Raw genomic sequence first — 25,781 nt, forward strand, 5'->3', positions numbered from 1 at the left:
CTCAATAATGCTGCCTCTCTCCCTCTCTATTTATATATTGCAACTCTCTTTATTTTTTTTACCTGTCTGTCTGCCTCTAACACTTTTTTGTGTCTGTTTTTGTATCTATCTACATCTGTCTATCTCTCTATCTGTATATGTATCGATCTTTCTATCTCTCTCTCTCTCTCTCTATCTATTTATCAATCTACCTATCAGAGCATAAGAAATAGGAGCAGGGGTAGCGCATTCGGCCATTCGAACCTGCTCGACCATTCAATTAGATCATGGCTGATGTTCGACCTCAACTCCACTTGCTTGCACGATCCTCATTGATTTCCTTATTGTCCAAAAATTTATCGATCTCAGTCTTGAATATAATCAACAACTGAGCATCTACGGCCCTCTGGGTAGAGAATTCCAAAGATTCAAAACCTTCTGAGTGAAGAATTTTTCCTTATTTTGGTCCCAAAATGGCTGACCCCTTATCTTGAGACTATGACTCCTGGTTCGAGACTCGCCAGCCAGTAGATACAGCCTCTCAGCATCTATGCTGTCAAGCCCTCTAAGATTTTTATACGTTTCAATGAGATCGTCTCTCATTTTTCTAAACTCCAGAGAATATAGGCTTATTCTACTCTAACCATCTAGCTATCTTTCCAGCTACAGCAGAATAGTAGAGCAGACAGAGAACCCTCTAGTGTGAAGTTCCTCTTCCCCACAAGCTGGGCACAGAGACCTGTCTTCGAATGGCAGCGACTGATTTAATACTTTGTCATATTCTGTATCTGCTGGTTACTTTTGTTCTGCATAGAACTGTATATACAGAAGAACATTCCAATAGCTGTTAATCACAGAAAGTTACAGCACAGAATGAAACCATTCGGCCCATCGTGTCTGTGCAGGTCAAAAAGGAGCTTTCCAGCCTAATTCCACATTCCAGCTCTTGGTCCATAGTCTTCTAGGTTACGGCACTTCAAGTGCATCTCCAATTTCATTTTTTACATGTGATGAGCGTTTCTGCCTCTGTCACTCTTTCAGGCAGTGAGTTTCAGACCCACACCACCGTCTGGGTGAAAAAAATTCTCCTCAGCACCCAACTAGTCCTTCTACCAATAAAATCTCCCCTCAGCCTTGCCTTCCAAAAAAAAAACAACCACAGCCTAACCAATCTTCCCTCATAGCTAAAATTCTGCAGTACTGGCATCATCGCCGAAAATCTCCTCCGTACCCTCTCTAGTGCAATCATATATTTCCTGCAATGTAGTGACCAGAACTGTACACTGTTCTCTAGCTGTAGACTAACTAGCATTTTATACAGTTCTAGCATCACCTCCCTGCTCTTATATTCTATGCCTCGGCTAATAAAGGAAAGTACCCTGCATGCCTTCTTAACTACCTACTTAACTGTCATGCTATCTTCAGGGATCTATGAACATAAGAACATAAGAAATAGAAGCAGGTGTAGGCCATACGTCCCCTCGAGCCTGCTCCACCATTCAATCAGATCATGGGTGATCTTCGACCTCAACTCCACTTTCCGGCCCGATCCCCATATCCCTTGATACCCCTAGAGTCCAAAAATCAATCTATCTCAGCCTTGAATATATTCAATGAGTCAGCATCCATGGTCCTCTGGGGTAGAGAATTCCAAAGATTCACAGCCCTTTGCATGAAGAAATTTCTCCTCATCTCAGTCTTGAATGGCCGACTCCTTACCCTGTGACTATGTCGCCTAGTTCTGAACTCACTAACCAGGGGAAACAATCTCTCAGCATCTACCCTGTCAAGCCCCCTCATATTCATATATGTTTCAATTAGACCACCTCTCATTATTCTAATCTCCAGGGAGTACAAGCCCATTCTAATCAATCTGTCTTCATAGGACTAATCTCTCATCTCAGGAATTACTCTAGAGAACTTTCATTGCACCGTCTCCAAGGCAAGTATATCCTTCCTTAGATAAGGACACCAAAACTGTACACAGTTCTCCAGGTGAGGTCTCACTAAAGCCTTGTGCAACTGTAGTAAGACTTCCTCACTCTTGCACTCTAACCCCCTTGCTGTATAGGGCAACATGCCATTTGCTTTCCTAATTGCCTGCTGTATCTGCATACTAACTTTTTGTGTTTCTTGTAGGAGGACACGCAACTCTCTCTGAACAAAAACATTTAATAGTTAACATTTAAACAATATTCTGTTTTTCTATTCTTCCTACCAAAGTGAATAACTTCACATTTCTCCACAGTAAACTCCATCTGCCACCTTTTTGCCCACTCACTTAATCTATCTATATCCCTTTGCAGACTCTTTGTGTCCTCCTCACTGCTTGCTTTGCCACCTAGCGTTGTATCATCAGCAAACTTGGATACATTACACTCGGACCCTTCATCCACGGTCATTAATATAGATTGTAAATAGCTGAGGCCCAAGCACCGATTCTTGCGGCACCCCACTAGTTACAGACTGCCAACCTGAGAATGGCCCGTTTATCCCTACACTCCGTTTTCTGTCCTTGAGCCAATCTCAACCCCATGAGCCCTTACCTTGTGTAACAAACTTTTATGTGGCCATGCGGACATGCTCTCCAAGGTCCCTCGGTTCCTCTGCATTTTTCAGTAACCTGCCATTTATTGTGTATTCCCTTTCTTTCTTTGTCCTCCCCAAATGAATATTACTACAGATTGAATTACAGTTACCACTTTTCTGCCCACCTGACCAGTCCATTGATATCTTCCTGCAGTCTACAGCTTTCTTCCTCACTATCAGCTGCACTGCCAATTTCTGTATTATCTGCGAACTTGTTAATCATTCCCCCTACATATAAGTCTAAATAATTGATATATAAAAACAAAAAGCAAGGGATCTAGTACTGAGTCCTATAGAACCCACTGGGAGCAGCCTTCCAGTCACAAAAACACCCGTCAAACATTACGCTTTGCTTCCTGCCACTTAGCCAATTTTGGATCCAACTTGCCACTTTCCCTTCCCATGGGCTTTTACTGGCCGCTATTCGATCCAACCCCTAGCTCGTTTCCAAGTTTTATACCTAACCTGAAACCTGTCCGACACTCTCCAACCCCCGACCCCCCATTACTGACATTTTGCCTAAAATGGTAATAACACCTGTTATTGGTGCATCGATTCCAGTTCGCTATTTGCCGCAAATACGTCAGAACTCATTGGCAGTCAAGGGTTGAAAAACCTGCTTCCGGTCAATGAATAGAACCGCTGTCTGAAGTGGACGAGTTGCTTTTCCCACTGAGCTGAGGTGCAGTTTCTCCGCAGTTCCATCCATCAGGTTCTGCTTCATGTCTCTGTAAATACGCTCACCGTGAAATGCAAGGGTTGGGGATAATGGTGCTGGTTCTGCAAGTTTCAACGTTTAAGTATATCTGTATTCCGCTTTCTCTGAAATGTACACATTTCCTAAATCTACAATGTGGAAAAGTTGTCTATCTCGGAGTGTTTCGTTATATCACAATCAAACACACAGAACCCATGAGCACAGCAGACGCACTATCGGCATTTATTGAATTGTTTTCCTTTTGTTAATTCTGTCAATCCTTTTGTGAGTCTTCTTGTTGTTAACTATGACCGTACAGTAAATTTCCAGCTTCCGGCTCTCCAGCCGGACAGGGATAGGGAAAATCAATCCCTATTCACCACTGAACTTTTCTGTCGTGGGTGATTTTGCCCCTTTCTTATTCTGTGCAGTGAACAGGGACAGGTTTCCAGACACCCGTCGGTTGAAATGGAATTTGATGACATCTGTTTAAATGTCAATGTATTACAGCGCATGCCTTATTTAAGCATAGAATCATATCAGCGGGAAATTGCGGGAGGGGGGGGGGAGATATTCTGCTCTCTGAGCAGATGCACAGTTAACAAATTGCATATATTAATTATATACTATGATAGGTTTAGTTATAATCTGTTAAATTAAATTAATATGAAATTATAGAATTTTGAAAATACTCTTCCCATTTTTCACTTAGCGACTCCCGTCCCTTTAATTCCGTCACACAGATGATTAGTTTTCTGATTAATTTATAGTTTCAACTATGTGAGTTTGTATCAGATGTCAGCCACTGGCTGCATCCCTCCTGGTCCAGGATTGTAATGGTCACTGATAGGACTGCAGAACTGGACCATTATCAACGATTAATGTCACAGGATCTCATCGCTTTCCCTAATGTCCTTGAAACAATTTCATCACTTGAGAGCAATATCTTCCGCCCAGTGCAGCAGTTCCCTGCTAGTACCATTTCTGCAATATTTTACATCATCCTGACACAAGACGCTGTAACATCCAGCAACTATCTCCAATTTAGTATGACTCCACTCCCCGTTTGTACCACATTTTATGAGGACCAATTCTGGGGTTCGTTCCGGTAAAGGTGTCGGTACGGTCTGGTTCTGGGGGTTCAGCTCAGTTACTGTGAAGTAAAATTCAGCAGGAAGACGGGAACTAGAAGGATTCTCCCGTCACACAAGCCTGCTAACAGATGTTTTACTGATGTTATATTGAGACCTGCCACTTCTGTTACATTTTGTACAGTTGTAGCATTTTTGTCCTGATGGTCAATTCGTCGCCCGGGCGTTGCTGAAATTGATGGAGATGAAAATCGGGTGCTTTCTATAAGAGTGGCTCATCCGCACCGCCAGTTTTACATCTGGGCAGAGAAACGGGAGTATTTTTCACTTTAACAATAGCGTAAAACGGGTGATAACGGACCGTTGCCAATTATACACCTCTCCCCCTTTTTCTTTCAATTGACTTCAATGGAAAATAATATCCGGCAGGGTGTAAAACGTGCTGCACGTTCGGTATGGCTCGTTTTGTGTTTTGGCCTCAAACTAATTTCATTTTTCTCAACATCAGTGGCTTAATTTGTTTACATTTTTCAGGTAGCTTTCTGCAAATAGAGTGAATAATCCAAACTTAGTGCGGGCAAAAATTCAACTTGGATGGTCATGATAACGGGCGGTAGCCGATCCAGTCAAAAGGGAGGATAAATGGAGCGGGGTGCAAACTGGCGCCCAGTCCGCTACTGCCAGTTTTAGACCCCCCTCCCCCAAGTAAATGTTACCATGCAGTGAGATAGGTTTTCAACTTGCCTGGGAGAAAAAACTGGCGTTGCCAATGGGCCGCCCGTTAGAGAACTGCCCGATTTAAATTTCTCAGCGTAATGGTAGTCCACCTGATTGAGACAGCAGCCTTTCACACCGGGCACCTCAGTGTGACTGTATGCCACTCCTCAGTGAGGGCAGCCCCTTTACCCGCCTCTCACACCGGACAGCTCAAACACGGGGCGGCTCATTGGCATGGATAGCAGCGGGGTCACCGATTCCCGGCTGCAGCTTGGATCGCTGTGACGGTGTGTGTTCCATGCGTTTTACTCATGGATTGATTTGGGAGACGACATTACACCCAATAGAAAAAAGATGCCAAACCGCTAGTCATCAGAAATAAATAAGCGTTCCGTTAAAGGCTGATTCGCAGTGTGTTCCATATTAAGTATTTATTCAATGCTGTTTCTCCACCTGCTCCGTATTAAGGTTCACTCACAAATCCAAGCAGAACAGCGGAAAACTAAAACATGTGGTAATTATTAGAATTTGAGCCGTATACGATTTGAATAATATAAATCTGCTCAAAAAAAGTAAACTGAAACAAATTGTTCATAATTAATCACTGACCAGAGGAAAAGTTCCAGTTTGAGAGTTCGCTAAACATTTAACGGTTCCAGATTATTCATGTTCTGAACGAAACAGAAGGAAATGCAAAATTTGGGCCTATTGAATGCACAATTTCAGTTTGATTTTTCTAGAAGGAAATGAAAGATGCCACATTTCAGACCGTTCCTTACTAATTCTCCTTTTGTTAACTGTTAAAATGCTAAACTTGGATTCAGTGCAATAAACCAAAATGTGCGAGTATCTAAATTCCCCCAGTAAGGAGAGACTGAGAGTTTTCTGTCTGTATGATCATGAAGGCGTGAATCTGAGGTAAAGGAATGTTTCAAATTCATCCCCAAATCCCTACGCAATCAATAAAGGGGACAAAAATTACAAAGTTGCATTGTTTATGTAAATACAGAGCCCAAAACAAACACAAAACTGTCAGATCGGTTTGGGGATTTCTATAATCAGGCGGATTCCAGTGTAACATCAATGAACTTCTCTTCCATAGTGAAGTACAGCAACCCCCAAATCACCCGATACACATCGCTCACCGTTTATATGTTACAACCAGTTCTTAAACAGGATAATCGCCCTCCAGTACATATAGTCCCACTGAACCAAGCTCGGCCGAAATGACAGTGACCCCACTGAAACAGAGAGGTGAGGACCCTGTGAGAATGAAGGGCTGTGTGAAGAGCAGAACTTGTGGGAAAGAAACAAGGGACATCGAAACAGTGAGAGGGAATGAGAGTGAGATAAACTAGGTAAAGTGGGTGTGTGCGAGAGATAAACTTCACAATATGTGTTAAAGAGGGAGAAATAAACTAAACACTGAACATGAGAAAGTGGGAGATAAACTACACAGCAGGGGGCAAAATGAGCTTTAGTGGATCAGCTATTGGGGTCGACTCAAGAAACTCGACAACATCCAAGATAAAGCAGCCCGCTTGATTGGCACCCCATCCACCACCCATTCACTCCCTTCACCACCGGCGCACAGTGGCTGCAGTGTGTACCATCCACAGGATGCACTGCAGCAACTCGCCAAAGCTTCTTCGACAGTACCGCCCAAACCCGCGACCACTACCACCTAGAAGGACAAGAGCAGCAGACACATGGGAACAACATCACCTGCACGTTCCCCTCCAAGTCACACACCATCCCGACTTGGAAATATATCGCCGTTCCTTCATCGTCGCTGGGTCAAAATCCTGGAACTCCCTTCCTAACAGCACAGTGGGAGAACCGTCACCACACGGACTGCAGCGGTTCAAGAAGGCGGCTCACCACCACCTTCTCAAGGGCAATTATGGATGGGCAATAAATGCCGGCCTCGCCAGCGATGCCCACATCCCATGAACGAATAAAAAAAATAAAATTATGACGTTTATCGCTGGGAGAAATAGGGCTGAAAACGACCAGTCAGACCGTTTAGCAACTGGCCTGATTTTCTTTTATATTGACTTGAATGGAAAAGAGAATTGGGAAAGATGTAAAACGGACTGCCGACTCGCTCTATTCGCCCCTTCAATGTAGATGGATTCAGAACTTTAAAAAATATTTCGGCATGTGGGCGACATTGGCAATGCCAGCTGTTTTGCCCATCTCCTCCGATCTCAGTTGGCCATGATAGGTTCTAAAGAGTAATAAAGGTTTAAAAATCAAACTTACAAGTCAAAATAAATTGGGTAATGAGCACAGATAAAATGTTTATCTGTAAGTAATTCCTGCTGTGACACAAAGTACAACATGTATCAATTGAATTTATAGCATTGCCACAGGCTTCTGTTGGAGATGAAGAAACGTTATGTCAAAATCTTAAAACTGCAACAATTGGAAGAAAGTGCTGATTTAGTACACAAACTAAGTTTAATATTCCTGTTTAATCAAAGTCATTTTAGCTTGTTTTAATGTATTAAAGTCGTTTGAAATGATTATCACATGATTATTTCAGTTCAGTTTGGGGAAAATTGCTTAACTGTTGATTCTCCACTTTAATTTTTAACCGAGTTCAGAGACCTGAGATTGGTGGGCCCGGAAGCGCAATGTGCGGGAGAACTGAAGGGATATTACGGAGGCCTGTGGGGCGCTGTCTGTAGCAGTCTGTGGGATGCAACTAATGGAGAAGTCGTCTGCAGGCAGATTGGCTGCGAATCTTTTCACATATCAGTGATCAATCCCATCTCACCAGGATCGGGACCTGTTTTAATGGATAAGTTTCAGTGCAACGGGACTGAGCCTTCATTGTGGGCGTTTTCCCATAGTGCATCGGGCCAGCAGAACTGCGAAACTGGGGCGATTGTCGGCGTCTTTTGTAAAGGTATTTATATTGTTCCTGATTACTGTTGGATATTTAGTTTCACTTGTTTTAATCATTTGAAAGATGTGTTGCACTCACCATCTTTGCCACACAATGAGTTCCCAATCTCAGTCGTGCAGTCACGGGATGATATGCAGCAGAGGTCATGAAGCAAAGAAGGAGGCCATTAGACCCATCGAGCCTGTACCGACTCTGTGAAAGAGCTACCAATTAGTTGCACCCCTGCTTTCTCCATATGGCCTTGAAAAGCATATATCCAATATTGCTATTGAATCTGCTTCTACCACATTTTCAGGCAATGCATTCCAGATCATAACAACTGGCTGAGAGTAAAATCAATTCTCATCTCCCCCCTGGTTCTATTGCCAATTATCTTAAATCTAGACGTCTGGTTACCAACCCTCCTGACACTGGAAACAGTTTCTCCAGGACAACCCCTCATAATTTTAATCACCACTATTTAAGTCTCCTCTTACCCTTTTCTGCTCTAACTCGGACAATCGCAGTTTCTCTAGTCTCTCCACACGGCTGAATTCCTCATCCCTGGTACCATTCTAGTAAATCTCGTCTGGACCCGCTCCAAGCTCCTGACGTCCTTTTGAAAGTGTTGTTCCCAGAATTAGACACAATGCTCCACTTGAGCTCTTAACAGTGATTTATAAAGATTTAGCATAACTTCTTTCACTTCCAACAGAAGGGAGGCAGGAGGAGGGGTAGTTTTTACTGTTTATCACTTGGTGCAAAATTGGTGCTAGCGAATGGCCCGCCAATTTTTTTATTCATTCATGGGACGTGGGCATCGCTGACAAGGCCAGCATTTATTGCCCATCCCTAATTGCCCTTGAGAAGGTGGTGGTGAGCCGCCTTCTTGAACCGCTGCAGTCCGTTTGGTGAAGATTCTCCCACAGTGCTGGTAGGTAGGGAGTTCCAGGATTTTGACCCAGTGACGATGAAGGAACGGCGATATACTTCCAAGGCGGGATGGTGTGTGACTTGAAGGGGAACGTGTATGTGGTGTTGTTCCCATGTGCCTGCTGCCCTTGCCCTTCTAGGTGGTAGAGGTCGCAGGTTTGGGAGGTGCTGTCGAAGAAGCCTTGGCGAGTTGCTGCAGTGCATCCTGTGGATGGTACACACATTAGCCACAGTGCGCTGGTGATGAAGGGCATGAATGTTTAGGGTGTTGGATGGGATGGCAATCAAGCGGGCTGCTTTGTCCTGGATGGTGTTGAGCTTCTTGAGTGTTGTTGGATCTGCACTCATCCAGGCAAGTGGAGAGTATTGCATCACACTCCTGACTTGTGCCTTGTAGATGGTGGAAAGGCTTTGAGGAGTCAGGAAGTGAGTCACTCGCTGCAGAATACCCATCCTCTGACCTGCTCTTGCAGCCACAGTATTCATGTGGCTGGTCCAGTTAAGTTTCTGGTCAATGGTGACCCCCAGGATGTGGATGGTGGGGTACTTGGCGATGGTAATTCCGTTGAATGTCAGGGGGAGATGGTTACACTCTCTCTTGTTGGAGATGGTGATTGCTTGGCACTTGTCTGGCGCAAATGTTACTTGCCACTTATCAGCCCAAGCGTTGATGTCATCCAGATCTTGCTGCAGGCAAGGACGGCTTCATTATCTGAGGGGTTGTGAATGAACTGAATACTGTGCAATCATCAGCAAACATACCCATTTCCGACCTTATGATGGAGGGAAGGTCATTGATGAAAGCAGCTGAAGATGGTTGTGGCTAGAACACTGCCCTGAGGAACTCCTGCAGCAATGTCCTGGGGTTGAGATGACTGGCCTCCAACAAGCACTACCATCTTCCTTTAAGCTAAGTATGACTCTAGCCACTGGAGAGTTTTCCCTCTGATTCCCATTGACTTCAATTTTACTAGGGCTCCTTGCTACCACACTCAGAAAATGCTGCCTTGATGTCAAGGCCAATCATTCGCACTTCACCTCTGGAATTCTGCTCTTTTGTCCATGTTTGGACCAAGGCTGTAATGAAGTCTGGACCTGAGTGGTCCTGGCGGAACCCAAACTGAGCATCAGTGAGCAGGTTATTGGTGAGTAAGTACTGCTTTATAGCACTCTCAACAATACCTTCCACCACTTTGCTGATGATTGAGAGTAGACTGATGGGGCGGTAATTGGCTGGATTGGATTTGTCCTGCTTTTTGTGGACAGGACATACTTGCGCAATTTGCCACATTCGGTAGATACCAGTATTGTATCTGTACTGAAACAGATTGGCTAGAGGCGCGACTAATTCTGGAGCACAAGTCTTCAGCACTACAGCTGGGATGTTGTCGGGGCCCATAGCCTTTGCTGTATCCAGTGCACTCAGCCGTTTTTTGATATCACGTGGAGTACATCGAATTCGCTGTAGACTGGCTTCTGTGATGCTGGAGATATCGGGAGAGGGCCAAGATCGATTATCCATTCGGCACTTCTGGCTGAAGATGGTTGCAAATGATTTAGCCTTGTCTTTTGTTCTCACGTGCTGGACTCCGCCATCATGGAGGATAGGGATGTTTACAGTGCCTCCTCCTCCCGTTAGTTGTTCAATTGTCCACCACCATTGACGACTGGATGTGGAAGGACTGCAGAGCTTTGATCTGATCCGTTGGTTGTGGAATCCCTTAGCTCTGTATATAGCATGTTCCTTCCGCTGGTAAGCATGCATGTAGTCCTGTATTGTAGCTTCACCAGGTTGGCACCTCCCTTTAAGGTACGTCTGATGCTAGTCCTGACATGCTTTTCCACACTCCTCAGTGAACTAGGGTGGATCCGCTGACTTGTTGGTAATGATAGAGTGAGGAATATCCGTTATCCGTCCGCGCTTGTTCGAGGACTCCATGTCTGGCAGCACGTGTTTGTGACTTCTAATGAGATCGCTGTTAACGTTGGCTTTTGTTTTCTGTGATTTTGGTTCCTTACTGTGTGTCGTTTTCTATATCCGCCGCTCTCTCTGTCTGCTAAAATCTTTCTGAACCCACAGCTTAAGAAAACGTAAATATTTTAATTACTAACTATCGACAAAAGGCAACTGGTAATTCGAGTTTTCTCTTTACTTTGAAAATTCAACTCATTTGTTCTGATGTTGAAAAGAATTCTATTTAAATGAGGCTCTTTGCCTTTGTTTACCTGTCCCTTGTCTCTCCCCACTCCCTCTGTTCTCCTCCATGTGATTGACAGCTATTAGAAAAGTTCCACAAGTTACATTTTCTAGCTATTGGCAATGCACCAATGGTAACAAAGTTATAATTAGATACGTCAGGTCTGCTTTCTAAAATTAAATTCATAAAAACTGAAATTGAGATGAAAAAGGACACTCTCTTGTTCTCTCCCACTTTCTCTTTCTGTCTCGGTGGAACTTTTAATTTCGGCAGGGGCGAAAATATCTGGTAGTGGATTAGCTGACCGTTATATTCGCTGCCTGACTTTCCTTTCCATTAAAGTTAATTACAGTTTCACTCTTTGTTTTTAAAATTCAACTCTTTGAAGTCAAAGGAAAGAGAAATTGGGCAGTGTGTATCATGGTTGGCCAATCCACTACCGCCTCTTTTACGCCCCAAGAGAAGTTGAAAGTTGTACTCTCATGCACACAAACTCACACACGGAGACGTGCTGGTAATCAGAATCTCTACTTTTTCTAACTTTGGACATAGCATAAGTGATAAATGAACACTTTATTTTTGTTTCAATAATATATATATATTTTAAAATGAGCTTAAATCGAGTTGAGGAAGAACACTTGGGGTAGAATTTTGTCTTTACTGCCTGGACATTAAATAAAATCTGGCTTTTCTACAGAGTCCAATTTGTAAGGAGGATTGCACAGCCTGCCGGATTTTCATTCCATTAACTTAAATGGATGCACAATCGCGTGTTCTCTGTTAAGGACATGTTTGGGCCGACCTAACTTCCGTCTGGAAAATCTGTGAGGCAATGCCTAACATCTAGGCTGTAAAGGCAGAAGTCTAGTGTTCGGTTTTCCTAGCTTAATACAGTTTCTGAAGATAATGAAACATAAAACAGGTATGTAGTCAGTACTGTCTATCTTGTTCTGATTTTATCCGCCCCACTCTCACTCGCATGAAGCCTCATTGTTTAAAAATTATGTAATTGTTACCAGAATAAAGCTTATTATATTTGCCTTCCAGCTGTTATTCCAAAAAAATTAAAAAAATAAGCATAATCCTTTAGAAGATAAAAACGAGAATATTCCAGCTACTTAGATAACTAAATGGTACCGATGCATTCTGAAAAAGTGGGAACGCATCACATGCTCAGTCTGGACAATCTGACTGAGCGTCACAAATCCACTCCAAGCCCAGTCCGTTGGAAAGCTTGAGTCCTTAAAACATAAACTTGATTGTAGGAATTGAAAGATACAATAAACAATTCAGAAGGGAAATTTAATCGTGCTTATTTCAGAAATGTATATTTTTATTAAGACCTTAATTGAACATTAAAACTCTGAATGAAATAGACAATAAATGGAACATAATATTCTTTTGCTTTGGAAAACATTTTCAGTGCTGTGTGAGGAAAACATAATACGGCTCCACCAACTGGCCAGAGACTATGGTTTTTTAAATTCATGCTCGGGATATGCGCGTCGAAGGCAAGGCCACCATTGATTACCCATCCCTTGTTGCCCTTGTGAAAGTGGTGGCGGGCTTTCTGCTTGAACCACAGCGGTCCACTGTGTTGTTAGGTAGAGAGTTCCAGGATTTTGATCCAGCGATTGGAAGGAACGGCGAAATATCTCCAAGTCCGAATGGTGAATTTCTCGGAGGGAATCTCGAAGGCGATGTTGTTCCCATTCACCTGTTGCCCTTGTCCTTCGAAGTGGTGAATGTTGTGGATTTATGATGTGCTGCCGAAGAAGCCATGGCAACATTATGATGGATGATAGTGGTTATAGAATCATAGAATCATAGAAGTTACAACATGGAAACAGGCCCTTCGGCCCAACATGTCCATGTCGCCCAGTTTATACCACTAAGCTAGTCCCAATTGCCTGCACTTGGCCCATATCCCTCTATACCCATCTTACCCATGTAACTGTCCAAATGCTTTTTAAAAGACAAAATTGTACCCGCCTCTACTACTGCCTCTGGCAGCTCGTTCCAGACACTCACCACCCTTTGAGTGAAAAAATTGCCCCTCTCGACCCTTTTGTATCTCTCCCCTCTCACCTTAAATCTATGCCCCCTCGTTATAGACTCCCCTACCTTTGGGAAAAGATTTTGACTATCGACCTTATCTATGCCCCTCATTATTTTATAGACTTCTATAAGATCACCCCTTAACCTCCTACTCTCCAGGGAAAAAAGTCCCAGTCTGTCTAACATCTCCCTGTAAGTCAAACCATCAAGTCCCGGTAGCATCCTAGTAAATCTTTTCTGCACTCTTTCTAGTTTAATAATATCCTTTCTATAATAGGGTGACCAGAACTGTACACAGTACTCCAAGTGTGGCCTCACCAATGCCCTGTACAACTTCAACAAGACATCCCAACTCCTGCATTCAATGTTCTGACCAATGAAACCAAGCATGCTGAATGCCTTCTTCACCACCCTATCCACCTGTGACTCCACTTTCAAAGAACTATGAACCTGTACTCCTAGATCTCTTTGTTCTATAACTCTCCCCAACGCCCTACCATTAACGGAGTAGGTCCTGGCCCGATTCGATCTAACAAAATGCATCACCTCACATTTATCTAAATTAAACTCCATCTGCCATTCATCGGCCCACTGGCCCAATTTATCAAGATCCCGTTGCAATCCCAGATAACCTTCTTCACTGTCCACAATGCCACCAATCTTGGTGTCATCTGCAAACTTACTAACCATGCCTCCTAAATTCTCATCCAAATCATTAATATAAATAACAAATAACAGCGGACCCAGCACCGATCCCTGAGGCACACCGCTGGACACAGGCATCCAGTTTGAAAAACAACCCTCTACAACCACCCTCTGTCTTCTGTCGTCAAGCCAATTTTGTATCCAATTGGCTACCTCACCTTGGATCCAATGAGATTTAACCTTATGTAACAACCTACCATGTGGTACCTTGTCAAAGGCTTTGCTGAAGTCCATGTAGACCACGTCTACTGCACAGCGCTCATCTATCTTCTTGGTTACCCCTTCAAAAAACTCAATCAAATTCGTGAGACATGATTTTCCTCTCACAAAACCATGCTGACTGTTCCTAATTAGTCCCTGCCTCTCCAAATGCCTGTAGATCCTGTCCCTCAGAATACCCTCCAACAACTTACCCACTACAGATGTCAGGCTCACCGGTCTGTAGTTCCCATGCTTTTCCCTGCCGCCCTTCTTAAACAAAGGCACAACATTTGCTACCCTCCAATCTTCAGGCACCTCACCTGTCGCGGTGGATGATTCAAATATCTCTGCTCGGGGACCCGCAATTTCCTCCCTAACCTCCCATAACGTCCTGGGATACAGTTCATCAGGTCCCGGAGATTTATATAACTTGATGCGCGTTAAGACTTCCAGCACCTCCCTCTCTGTAATATGTACTCTCCTCAAGACATCACTATTTATTTCCCCAAGTTCCCTAACATCCATGCCTTTCTCAACCGTAAATACCGATGTGAAATATTCATTCAGGATCTCACCCATCTCTTGTGGTTCCGCACATAGATGACCTTGTTGATCCTTAAGTGGCCCTACTCTCTCCCGAGTTACTCTTTTGCCCTTTATGTATTTGTAGAAGCTCTTTGGATTCTCCTTTGCCTTATCTGCCAAAGCAATCTCATGTCCCCTTTTTGCCCTCCTGATTTCTCTCTTAACTCTACTCCGGCAATCTCTATACTCTTCAAGGGATCCACTTGATCCCAGCTGCCTATGCATGTCATATGCCTCCTTCTTCTTTTTGACTAGGGCCTCAATCTCCCGAGTCATCCAAGGTTCCCTACTTCTACCAGCCTTGCCCTTCACTTTATAAGGAATGTGCTTACCCTGAACCCTGGTTAACACACTTTTGAAAGCCTGCCACTTACCAGACGTCCCTTTGCCTGCCAACAGACTCTCCCAATCAACTTCTGAAAGTTCCTGTCTAATACCATCAAAATTGGCCTTTCCCCAATTTAGAATTTTAACTTTTGGGCCAGACCTATCCTTCTACATAGCCATCTTAAAACTAATTGGATTATGATCACTGGTCCCAAAGTGATCCCTCACTAACACTTCTGTCACCTGCCCTTCCTTATTTCCCAAGAGGAGGTCAAGTTTTGCCCCCTCACTAGTCGGGCCATCCACATACGGAATGAGAAATTCCTCCTGAATACACTCAACAAATTTCTCTCCATCCAAGCCCCTAATGCTATGGCTGTCCCAGTCAATGTTGGGAAAGTTAAAGTCCCCTACTATTACCACCCTATTTTTCTTGCAGCTGTCTGTAATCTCCTTACATATTTGCTCCTCAATTTCCCGTTGACTATTTCGGGGTCTGTAGTACAATCCTATCAAAGTGATCTCTCCCTTCTTATTTTTCAGTTCTACCCATATAGACTCAGTGGGCGAACCCTCGGATATATCCCCTCTCACTACTGCCGTGATGTTCTCCCTAATCAAGAACGCAACTCCCCCTCCTCTCTTACCTCCTGCTCTATCTTTCCTATAGCATCTGTACCCTGGAACATTGAGCTGCCAGTCCTGCCACTCCATTAGCCATGTTTCAGTAATAGCTATAACATCCCAGTCCCATGTACCCATCCATGCCCTGAGTTCATCTGCCTTGCCCATCAGACTTCTTGCATTGAAATAAATGCAGTTTAATCTAGACTTCCCTTGGTCTTTGCCCTGCTTTCTCAGACCATTTGTCCGGTCATGTTCTGTACAACTCTCCCTTACTGCCTTTTGTTTCTGTCACCACTTTATTTCCCACTGACTTCCTGCATCGGTTCCCATCCCCCTGCCATATTCGTTTAAACCCTCCCCAACAGCACTCGCAAACACTCCCCCTAGGACATTGGTTCCAGTCCTGCCCAGATGCAGACCGTCCAATTTGTACTGGTCCCACCTCCCACAGAACCGGTTCCAATGTCCCAGGAATTTGAATCCCTCCCTCTTGCACCATCTCTCAAGCCACGTATTCATCTTAGCTATCCTGTCATTCCTACTCTGACTAGCCCGTGGCACTGGTAGCAATCCTGAGATTACTACCCTTGAGGTCCTACTCTTTAGTTTAACTCCTAACACCCTAAATTCAGCTTGCAGGACCTCATCCTGTTTATTACCTATTTCGTTGGTGCCTATATGCACCACGACAACTGACTGTTCACCCTCCCCCTCCAGAATGTCCTGCAGCCGCTCCGAGACATCCTTGACCCTTGCACCAGGGAGGCAACATACCATCCTGGAGTCTCGGTTGCGTCCGCAGAAACGCCTGTCTATTCCCCTTACAATCGAGTCCCCTATCACTATAGCTCTGCCACTCTTTTTCCTGCCCTCCTGTGCAGCAGAGCCAGCCACGGTGCCATGAACCTGGCCACTGCCACCTTCCCCTGGTGAGCCATCTCCCCCAACAGTATCCAAAACTGTATACCTGTTTTGGAGGGAGATGACCGCAGGGGACCCCTGCACTGCCTTCCTACTCTTCCTCTGTCTGTTGGTCACCCATTCACTATCTCCCTCAGTAATTTTTATCTGCGGTGTGACCAACTCACTGAACGTGCTATCCACGACTTTCTCAGCATCGCGGATGCTCCAAAGTGAGTCCATCCGCAGCTCCAGAGCCGTCAAGCGGTCAAACAATAGCTGCAGCTGGACACACTTCCTGCAGGTGAAGGAATCAGGGATGCAGGAAGGATCCCTGAATTCCCACATCCCACAAGAGGAACATGACACGGCTGTGGGATCTCCTGCCATGACTTAACCCTTAAGTTTGCTTAACAACAACTACAATGTCAAGAGAAAAAAAGGAAAGAAAAACTACTTACCACTCCCTTTAAGGAGTTTTCTCCTTTAAATTGTTCTTAATTTAGAGAATGTTAACTACACTAGGGACCTTGATTCACTAAAAAATAAACGCTACTTCCTCTAAGACCTGCAGACCTCCCCTTCTTTTTACTTTAGTTACTGCAGATAAGTAGAAATACTCACCTGAACCTACTCACCAATCAGGTGCCCTCCCCTGTGTCGCGTCCCGATCTGATTCCTGACGTCACTTCGAACTCGGTCGCAGCTCCGCTCCGCTCGGCTCCTCTCAGCTGTTCTCAGCGCTCTGAAATCCCGCCTTTTATCAGACGCTCCCTCCGCTCGGCTCGGCTCCTCTCAGCTGTTCTCAGCGCTCTGAAATCCCGCCTTTTATCGGACGCTCCCTCCGCTTGGCTCGGCTCCAGAGGTACTTTAAACTGAAAGAAAATGTTCGAGCAGGACTTCTTCACTGCACAAGACCTCCAACCAACACTATACACCAGATACATCGACGACATTTTCTTTCTATGGACCCACGGCAAGGAATCACTAAAGAGACTACACGATAACATCAACAAGTTCCATCCCACCATCAAGCTCACCATGGACTACTCCTCAGAATCAGTTTCTTTCTTGGACACACGAATCTCCATCAAAGACGGGCACCTCAGCACCTCACTCTACCGCAAGCCCACGGACAACCTCACGATGCTCCACTTTTCCAGCTTCCACCCTAACCACGTCAAAGAGGCCATCCCCTATGGACAGGCCCTGCGAATACACAGGGTCTGCTCAGACGAGGAGGAACGCGATGGACACCTACAGACGCTGAAAGACGCCCTAGTAAGAACGGGATATGACGCTCGACTCATCGATCGACAGTTCCGACGGGCCACAGCAAAAAATCGCATAGACCTCCTCAGGAGACTAACACGGGACGCAACCAACAGAGTACCCTTTGTCGTCCAGTACTTCCCCGGAGCGGAGAAACTACGCCATGTTCTCCGCAGCCTTCAACATGTCATCAATGAGGACAAACACCTCGCTATGGCCATCCCCACACCTCCACTACTCGCCTTTAAACAGCCACCCAACCTCAAACAGACCATCGTTCGCAGCAAACTACCTAGCTTTCAAGAGAACAGCGTCCACGACGCCACACAACCCTGCCACGGTAACCTCTGCAATACATGCCAGATCATCGACACAGATACCACCATCACACGAGAGGACACCACCCACCAGGTGCATGGTTCATACTCCTGTGACTCGGCCAACGTTGTCTACCTCATACGTTGCAGGAAAGGATGCCCCAGAGCATGGTACATTGGCGAGACCATGCAGACGCTGCGACAACGGATGAACGGACACCGCGCAACAATCGCCAAACAGGAGGGTTCCCTCCCAGTCGGGGAACACTTCAGCAGTCATGGACATTCATCCACCGACCTTCGGGTAAGCGTACTCCAAGGCGGCCTTCGAGACACACGACAACGCAAAATCGTCGAGCAGAAATTGATAGCCAAGTTCCGCACCCATGAGGACGGCCTCAACCGGGATCTTGGGTTCATGTCACGCTACACGTTACCCCACCAGCGAACAAATGTTATCTGTTTTTAATATAATGGGTCATTTGCTGGCTTTCTCTGCCTTCCGGATGTTTCTGCCTCTCTCTGTTTTTTTTCCTGTTTGTTTTTTTGTTGAATGTGTATTCGGGGGTTCTGCAGGTGACACCTCTCTGTCTGAACACGGTGATTGCCTTGGCAACGGGCAGTTGCAGGGGCATTCTGTAAACACCATGTATTGTTCTATATGTATAAATGCGTAGGCTTCGAGGAGCTCCTGAACATTTACCTGAGGAAGGAGGAAGCCTCCGAAAGCTTGTGAATTTAAAATAAAATTGCTGGACTATAACTTGGTGTTGTAAAATTGTTTACAATTGTCAACCCCAGTCCATCACCGGCATCTCCACATCAATAAATATAAGCTGCAATTGAGACTAATCCGTCCTGACTGTTGAGTGTCACTAAGCTAACTGGAATTGTTATGTTAAGTCTCGCACAACGTGAATATAGTTGATATCTCAAGGGCAATTAGAGATGACCAATAAATGCTGGCCTCGCCAGCGACGCCCACATCCATGAACGAATAAAAAAATCTCATTAAACCGGGTATGGGATTGGGCTCCATGACAAATGTTTCGGCTTTTTCTGTGCCGGGAACGCACATCAGGGTCAATTCTTGAACTGTCTCTCGCTCCCATTTGCACCGTGTTGTTACTCCGTCCCAAAATCCATGTAATAATGTGGCCTTCGTTTGATACAGGATAAGAAACTCGAGTAATCACTTTTTATACATTTAAACAATTTTACAGTTGTAAAATGAAATTGATTGCCTCAGGATATTTTAAAGTATTGTTTTTTTACATTGCACTATTATTGAAAGCCCAAGTCTCAATCAGAAAAGACTCTGCACTGTAACTCAACAGATTGCCCTGCACCCAGCTCCAGCTCACTGCACCTTGTACTGTTGCTGCAAGCTTCGCTTCAAAGAGATCTGAGCAATCGATTGTGCGTCAGTGTCCAACCAAAGATATTCAGATAACCAGTTACTCGTGGCAACGGCTGCGCAATCAGTTCAGATATTTGGGTAAAGATCAGCAACAGCACTCATACACAAGAGGGGAATTCCAGACTGACACCTGGGTTTGTATCCACAGTTGTGAGAAAGGCCAAGGAGAGTAAAACACAAACCGTAAAATATTACTGAAGGGGAATTGTTCAGAGTTTGGGTAAGGCGGGGTTGGAGGCGGGGGGGGGGGGGGGGTGCTTCGTTTACACACACTATTAACTTTAACAAACAACATGAAAATGAAACAGACACATAATGAAGCAGGGCCATGAGAGAGATAGGTAAATAAAAAAGGCCAAATGAGTGTGGTACACAGAGAGGCAGATAGAGAAATACAAATAAATGGTGTCAGTGAGAGAAAGAAACAAATAGGCACGGAAAAGAAAATAGTCCAGATTTCGCCAGAGGCAGAGGCAGGTAGTGGTTGTTGGAGGCCAATCATCTCAGCCTCAGGACATTGCTGCAGGAGTTCCTCAGGGCAGTGTCCTCGGCCCAACCATCTGCAGCTGCTTCATCAATGACCTTCCCTCCATCATAAGGTCAGAAATGGGGATGTTCGCTGATGATTGCACATTGTTCAGTTCCATTCGCAACCCCTCAAATAATGAAGCAGTCCGAGCCCGCGTGCAGCAAGACCTTGACAACATCCAGGCTTGGGCTCATAAGTGGCAAGTAACATTCGCGCCAGATAAGTGCCAGGCAATGACCATCTCTAACAAGAGAGAGTCTAACCACCTCCCCTTGACATTCAACGGCATTACCATCGCCGAATCCCCCACCATCAACATCCTGGGGGTCACCATTGACCAGAAACTTAACTGGACCAGCCATATAAATACTGTGGCCGCGAGAGCAGGTCAGAGGCTGGTTATTCTGCGGCGAGTGACTCACCTCCTGACTCCCCAAAGCCTTTCCACCATCTACAAGGCACAAGTCAGGAGTGTGATGGAATACTCTCCACTTGCTTGGATGAGTGCAGCTCCAACAACACTCAAGAAGCTCGAAACCATCCAAGATAAAGCAGCCCACTTGATTGGCACCCCATCCACCACCCTAAACATTGACTCCCTTCACCACCGGCGCACTGTGGCTGCAGTGTGTACCATCCACAGGATGCACTGCAGCAACTCGCCAAGGCTTCTTCGACAGCACCTCCCAAACCCACGACCTCTACCACCTAGAAGGACAAGAGCAACAGGCACATTGGAACAACACCACCTGTACGTTTCCCTCCCAGTCACACACCAACCCGACTTGGAAATATATCGCCGTTCCTTCTTCGTCGCTGGGTCAAAATCCAGGAACTCCCTTCCTAACAGCACTGTGGGAGAATCGTCACCACACGGACTGCAGCGGTTCAAGAAGGCGGCTCACCACCACCTTCTCAAGGGCAATTAGGGATGGGCAATACATGCCGGCCTCGCCAGCGGCGCCCACATCCCATGAACGAATAACAAAAAAGGTAGAAACAGAAAAAAAATGGTTTAGAGAGAGACAAAATGTGGATTAAAGAGCGCGTATAGAGACAGTTATGGGCCTAGAAATGCGATGATGCTGCATTCGTTTTACAGACGTGAAAAGGTGCAAAACCAGCCAACATGACGATGATGTGCACGCACATTCTGAGCAGGACATTTGGCACCCCCGATATTTGTATAGGCATGAAAAAGGCGACCAAGGCCGGAACCTGTAACGGGCGTTCGATTCTTTGCATAAACAAATAAGGCGCCTAACGTCTGTTTGAGACCCCCTTTACCAAATTAATTATGCCAGGCTGGCTGCGTTCAGCAAAACCTATTCGGGCCGATTCTCAATCAGCGGCCCTTACATTGCCACTGCACGGTGTAATCAAAAGGAAAGTTTTAAAAAGATATTTAGCTGAATGTGGAGCTGGGAGCTGAAGGAGTGCTCCTCCGGGCTCCACATTAAAACCATGGGCTGCTGCTGGCCACCACTCTCACATCCCGATCGTTGCCTGCACCCCCTTCCCAGTCACCCTCCTCGCACTACTAAATTCAACGTCGCCCCTCTTCTGTTCAACTCCCTCCCTTCCAATTGCTTACCCCACTCTATCAAGTTCTACCTGAGGGCAACTGCCGCGATGCAGCATCTCAAAATTCAAATCGTCCTCACCGGCGAGCTGCCTGATGACTTCCAGCCCGCAATGGGACTCGCAGTTCTGATGTAAATGAGGTCCCAAGCCCAAAATCGGATGAGCCTCGGGCCTCCCCGTTTTAGTCTAGTAATTTTTCCCTCTGCGAAATTTACACCGGTAGGCCAGGACAAACCAATTTCTCGGCTATGTTTTTTCTTTCATTCTCGGGATGTGGCAAGAACAGCATTTATTTGCATCCCTAGTTGCTCTGAATTGAGTGGTTTCTCAGACCACTTTAGAGGGAATTTAAGAATCAACCATGTTGGTGTGGGTCTGGAGACACACATAGACCAGACTGGGTAAGGACGGCAGGTTTCCTTCCCTAAAGGACATTACTGAACCAGTTGGATTTAAAGCAAAATCCCACAGTTTAATATTCACTTTTACTGATACCTGCTTTTTAAAATGAATTCAAATTCCGAAACTGCCATGCTGGTATTTGATCTCACGTTCTCTGGACTATTAATCCAGGTATCTGAATTGCTCGTCCACTAACATAAGCACTACACGATAGTACGGAGAGGGAAAGAAGCCGTGCCCGAGACAGAAAGAGAAATGCAGACACAGGGACAGAAAGAGAGGCAAACAACAAAACAGGATGAGAGACAGAGATACCGAAACAGACAGGTCCGAGGATGTGAAAGCCATTCTTTCAGTCGTTCTTTTTTTCTACCTGCATGTATCTATCTCACTAATGCTTCCTCTCTCCCTAACACTCTATATATATCTCAACTCTATTTTTCTACCTGTCTTTCTGTCTCTAACCGTTTTTCAATGTCTGCCTTTTGTATCTATGCATATCTACCTATCTATCTCATTCTATCTATCTATCTATCTCATTCGATCTTTCTATCTACCTACCCATCTACAAAGACCTAAAAACATAAGAAATAGCAGCAGGAGTGGGCCATACGGCCCCTCGAGCCTGCTCTGCCATTCAAAAGGATCATGGCTGGTGTTCTACCTCAACTCCACTTTCGCGCTCTATCCCCATATCCCTTGTAAAGCTGCAAATATGGAAAATACTGTAAAAACACTGTAAAAATGCAAGACATGAAACTGGCTGCAAGATATGAAACAGTTAACCCTAGTTGCCAGTCAAAGAGACTCCAGCCCATGATCAGTTCAAGAGACTCATTTACATCAAACAATAATCCCCTGGCGAAGACACATTAACATTGAGACAATGTTTCATCAAACTGAGTCTCTGAGCCATGCTCAGTCTCGGACAAGAACGGAAGGCCTTTCACACCTAAACAATGCTGTGAGCCAAGGACTCATCACAGTGAGGAATAATGCATTGTACTGATACTGTGCAGGTCGCAGGGGAGGAAATAAAAAGTTGTCTCTCAACCTCACAGCTCTGCACAACTAAGGAGTTTTGAGTCACCGAGATGCCCAGATGAAGAGGTGTGAATATCAAGCCATCCAACAGATTGATCGCTGAAACCACATATGAGGCCCAGGTAGGGGTTTGCATGACAAACACTTTAAGAAGGTACAACAGCATCACGTGGAGGCAGCAGTCAGTTGAAGACGGACAGTGACCAGTCACCCCCAGATCCAGCCTACAATCAACATCAGTAACGACAAGCCACGTGGGTGATTGTAAGTTCCAGGCAAACCACTAAGGGGTTTGTACTGCGGAGGCTGCAGGCAAGGGAAGAAACCAATCATTTCCAGGTCCAGGCCTACAATCAGCATCGGTAATGTTTAGCTGCATGGGTGATTGTAAGTTTCAGTCAAATCTTAGAAGGGTTTGTACTGGGGTTTTGTTGGTCTAATAAACTAACAAGTTTGGGTTGAGCCAAAGCCTGTTTGTCATGTGCAATTTTGTTCTTGTGATTCTGAGATCCAAGAAACCGTGAAAGGTGGAAGGGAACGGAACACTTTACACCCTTAAATCACTTCATGTCCAAAAATCTATCGATCACAGCCTTGAATATACTCAATGACTGAGCATTCACATCACTCTGGGACAGACAGTACCATAGATTCACAACCTTCTGAGCGAAGAAACTTTTCCTCATCTCGATCCTAAATGGCCGACCCATTATCTTGAGACTATGATCACTAGTTCTAGACTCTCCAGCCAGGGGATACAGCCTCTCAGCATCTACCATGTCAAGCTCCCTCAGAATCTTGCACATTTCAATGAGATCACCTCTCATTCATCTAAACTCCAGAGAATATATGCCCATTCTACTCTATCTATCTAGCTATCAACAACAGGATAGTGAAGCAGGCTGGGAACCCTCTGGAAGTTACTCTTTCCGCAAGTTGAGCGACTGGTTTAACACTTCGTTAGATTCTGCATCGGCTGGTTATTTCTGCTTTGTTTGTGACAGTATGTACAGAAGAGCATTCCAATAGTGGTTAATAAAACTAACCGTTATTGGAAGCAACCTCCAGCAAGTTTCCAAGTTTTTAACCGAACCTAAACATAAACTTTTCGGACAATCTCGAAGTGCGATAACCCAACCCTCCCCACCCCACCTCCACACCCACCACCCCCCACCCCCCAACCCGACTCCCATTGCTGAATTCTTTTGCCTAAAGTGGTAATAATATCTCTTCTTGGTGTATCGATTCCAGGTCGCTGTTTGCAGCAAATACGTCAGAAGTCATTGGCAGTCAAGAGTTGAAGAACCCGCTTCCGGTGAATGAAGTGGACGAGTTGCTTCACCCAGTGAGCTGAGGTGCAGTTTCTCCGCAGTTCCATCCATCACATTCTGCTTCACGTCTCTGTTAATACGCTCACCGTGAAATGCAGAGGTTGGGGATAATCGTGCTGGTTCTGCATGTTTCAAAGTGTGAGTATATCTTTAATCCGCTTTTGCTCCTTTCTTATTCTGTGCAGGGAACATGGACAGGTGTCCAGATACCCGTCGGCAGAAATGAAATATGATGACATTTGGTTTAAATGTAAATTACAGAGTGTGCTTTATTTAAACACAGAAGTATATCATCGGGAATTTGCAAGGGTTGGGGGCGATATTCTGCTCTCTGACCAGATGTACAGTTAACTAATTACGTTTAATAATTATATACTATGATAGGTTTGGTTATAATTTATTGAATTAAATTGATGTGAAATTATAGAATTTTTAAAATACTCTTCGCTTCATTCACTTAGCGACTCCCGTCCCTTTAATTCTATCACACAGGTGATTAGTTTTTTGAATTCAATGTTTGAATATTGCCCTTCCACTTCTCCCTCCATTTTCTATCTGACGGTTTGTAACATTCTACAGGAGTGATTTCCGCCAAACAGGTTTGCATTTGATTTGAAATGAGGGCTTTTCATTCCATTTGATTTTCCGTAATACGCAGAATGCATTTGTATTGAAATCTACAATTTAAACCAATGCAATTCATGGTCATTGTGAGCGTGGTTTTATGATTTTATAATTAGATCTCTAAGTTGAATCTTGTAACTCACTGAAGGTAACAGAAATAAATTATCAGTGAAATGATTTCTTTGGAAACAGATCAGTAGGTTTTAAGTTTCATAGGAACATAGGAAGAGGAGTAGGCCAGTTAGTCCCTTCAGCCTGTTCCGCCATTCAATGAGATAATGGCTGATTTGTGACCTAACTCGGTATATCGACCGTAACCTCATAATCCCTTAATACCTTTGGTTCATAAAAATCTATCACTCTCAGATTTAAAATTAACAATTGAGCGAGCATCACCTCGCGGAAGAAAATTCCAAATTTCTACCACCGTTTGTGTGTAGAAGTGTTTTATAACTTCACTTCCGAAAGTCTTGGACCTGATTTTTAGACTATGCCCACTTGTCCTGGACTCCTAAATCAGTGGAAATAGTTTCTCTCTACCTACCCTTTCGGGTCGCCTTAATAGCTTGAAAACTTCTAAATTGCAGTGAGTACAACCCTAGTTTGTGTAATCGCTCCTCGTAATTTAACCCTTGGAGTCCAGGAGTAATTCTAGTAAATCGATGCTGCACACCCTCCAAGGCCAATATATCCTTCCTAAGGTGCGGTGCCCACATCGGAACACAGTACAACAGGTGTGGTGTAACCAGGGCTTTGCA

The sequence above is a fragment of the Heptranchias perlo genome, chromosome 13 (genome assembly GCF_035084215.1).
Source record: "Heptranchias perlo isolate sHepPer1 chromosome 13, sHepPer1.hap1, whole genome shotgun sequence".
Classification (NCBI taxonomy): Eukaryota; Metazoa; Chordata; class Chondrichthyes; order Hexanchiformes; family Hexanchidae; genus Heptranchias; species Heptranchias perlo.